Source organism: Rhinopithecus bieti, unplaced genomic scaffold, assembly GCF_001698545.2.
Source record: "Rhinopithecus bieti isolate Rb0 unplaced genomic scaffold, ASM169854v2 scaffold_10225, whole genome shotgun sequence".
Classification (NCBI taxonomy): Eukaryota; Metazoa; Chordata; class Mammalia; order Primates; family Cercopithecidae; genus Rhinopithecus; species Rhinopithecus bieti.
Window position 1 is genome coordinate 101,281 of NW_016806283.1, and position 3,391 is coordinate 104,671.

Below are 3,391 nucleotides of genomic sequence, written 5' to 3' on the forward strand. Positions count from 1 at the left end.
AAAGAGTATACTTACACAAACCTAGAAGGTACAGCCTACTACACACCTTGGCTATATGGAAAAGCCTATTGTTCCTAGGTTACAAACCTGTACAATATGTGACTGTACTGAATACTGTAGGTGATTGTAACACAATGGCAAGTATTTATGTATCTAAACATAGGAAAAGTAATGTGCCGTGCTACAATGTTACAACAGCTATGATGTCAGTTAGGTGATAGAAATTTTTCAGCTCCATTATAATCTTATGCGATCACCATGATATGTGGTCTGTTGTTGACCAAAATGTCTATATGTTGTGCATGACTGTATCTGTGTTATATTCAAATTAATCACAGATTTATTGAACCCCTTCTATGTGCCAGACACTATTTTAGATGCTAGTGATATAACAATGAACATAACCAAATCCGTGCTTGTAAGTAGTCATCATTCAATGGGAGTAGATGTACAATAAGAAGGTAAAATAGAAGGTGAAAAGTGCCATTAAACAGAGGACAGAGAACATGAGTTTAAGAGTGCCAGGCCATGGAGCAAGGGTGGATTGGGTTAGAATTCTAAATACGATGGATAGGATAGTCTTCCTCAAGAAAGGAACATTAAAGCAGAGATATGAAAGAGGTTAGAGAGATTGTCTTGCAGATAATTGGATAATATCAGCAAAAGGAAACAGCTGTGTAAAATCCATAAGGTGGGCACATCAAGCCTGTTATCTTCTTCTTCTTCTTTTTTAACGGAGTCTCTCTCTGTCACCAGGCTGGAGGGCAGTGGCATGATCTTGGCTCACTGCAACCTCTGCCTCCCAGGTTCAAACGATTCTCCTGCCTCAGCCTCCCAAGAAGCTGGGACTACAGGTGTGCACCACCAAGCCCAGCTAATGTTTTTATTTTTAGTAGAGACAGGGTTTCACCATGTTGGCCAGGATGGTCTCGATCTGTTGACCTTGTGATTTGCCCGCCTTGGCCTCCCAAAGTGCTGGGATTACAGGTGTCAGCCACTGTGCCCAGCCAAGCCTGTTATCTTTTAGGAATAATATAGGGTCAGTCTGACTGGATAAGAGTGAGCTAAAGAGTAAATAATTCCATGGGAGGTCAGAGAAGAAATGTGGAGTCAGTTCAAATGAATGGAGAGCCATTGGAGGATTCTCAGCAGAGAAATTACATTATCTGACTTAAGTTTTAAGAAGATAATTATCTGGCTGTTGTTTCGTTGTGTTGAGAATACGCAGTAGGGAGGCAAAGGTGAGAGCAAGAAGACAGATTAAGTGGTTATTGCAAGAATCCAGGCAAGTGGTGTTGGTGGTTTGCACCAGGGTGGTAGCAGTGGCCATGCATATGTTTTGAAAGCAGAGCCAACAAGATTTCCTGACAGATTGAATGTAGGGTAAGAGAAAGAGGAGAGTCAAGAATAAAACCAATGGTTAGATGTGAGCAACTGAAAAGATGAGGTTGCCATCAGGAATGAGCACAAGTTCTGAGGGGCCTGAAGGTCATATACAATTTTGGGGACCTTCCTCAGGAAAATGAATATAAAATTACAAAAAACAAATAAGATGTCTGATAAAAAATGGGGATATTTGTTTAGAATGAGAGAATAAATGACAAAATTCACAAGTACTAAAAGCTAACAGACACAATGAATATCATAAAGTTTAGAAAATAACAATCTTTAGATTTTACATAAAACATTTTATTGGTTATTTGTTTAATTTCTAAAAGTTATTTTATTTTTTCTCTGAATATTCCTCATTAAAGGGATATTCTTTCTGTTCTCGTGTCTCACCTCTATGAAACTTTACCTGAGTATATCACTGAGTGTTTTATAAAGTTTTCTTCTCTTTGCATAGTCTCCATTTCCTTCAGGTTTCTTTCTTCTTCTATTTATTGTTTAATTTTTTTATTTTTGTCTTTAACTTCTATGTTACATACTTTCCTCAGTATATGGCAATTCTTGCTTGTTGACAAGGATCCCTTGCTTGGCCGAATTTTAGTCAGGCTCCTGAAACTTCTTCTAGGTCTATCTGTGCACTTCCTTGTAAAATCCAGTTTTAGCAAAAAACCCTGCTAAGTCAGTTCAGCAAGAATCACCCAGTCTTGATATTTGGTAGTCTTCAGTATCTGACTGGGTTCGTCATTGTCCACCATCTCCCAGGTGATGTCTGATCACCTTGGCCTGTCTTCAGCAAGAATACTATTAGGTCAGTTTAGCCAGAATCTCCCTTACCCCTGATGTTCCGTCTTAGTAATTTTCCATCTACTGGCCTCCACTGGGCTCCCTGGCTATAAATTCCCATGCTGTATTTGAAGGTGAGCCCACCTTCTCTCCCACACTGCAAAATCCCGTTGTAGTGATCCTTATACCTATCATCATGGTCTTGAATAAGGTCTTCCTTACCATACTTTAACAATGTAATTGAAAATTCTTCTTCAATATCTGTTCATGTTCGAAAGTGCTGAGTGTAACTCAGAGCCTGTGGCTATAGCTGGTTTACTTGGTGTGTGAGTGGACTGTTCGCTGGGAGCTCCCTGGTGTCTGTATACTCAGGTTTTTCTTCTCGGGCTCATCAGTTTCTCCAGAGAAGACTTTTCCAGTCTCTTGCCTGGAGAATGGAAGACTGGCTTGCAGTGTTTTGCACACTAAGTGAGGGAAGCATCCAGTTTATTATGCATATGGTTGCGTAATCACCTTGTTTTAGTTAAAGTGTCTAGGTCCACTATATTTAGTCTTCCAGTTCAGTGACTCTCTATTTTTTCCCCAAAGCTGGAGAATAATCTTTCAAACATCTGCAGGGTAGGGGAAAGACAGTTACCTAGCTCTGGAACAAGGGAAAGGATCTTTCTAGATTAAACTGAATTTCATCCAAACCTCCTAATTTTAGCTTTCTTTTCCTGAACTCTCTCAGTTCCAAAGGTATCTCGTGTTGCTAATTTCCAGGCTTTATGGGTATACTGGATTGTAAATTGAATTATTTCTCAGCTTTCTCCACTGCTGGCTGAGTTCTCTACCTAGGTCAATTAACTAAGTCAACCTAAGTCAACCAACACTAATCCATCTGCTTTCTATTTCAAAAAGTTGTGTTGCTGTTATTTCTTCTAATGTTCTTCTCAGTCTTCAGGATTTTGTCATGAACAATTTTTTCCCTCCATTTTAGTGGGGTTTTGAGGGGCATTAATATCAGTTTCCTATATTCAATCCATCATCTATTCCAGACCTCCTTGAGATGCAACATTTTAATACTTAGTTATCTTACTGTTTTTTTTTTTAATTATTTTCATGAAGTGACTTTTAATTGGAGGTAAAAAAACAAGCTCTCAATCACAAGTCAGTGAATAAACAACTTTCACAGACCTCCTTTCCGTATCCTCCTTGCCTCTTCTAAAGGCTTATTTTT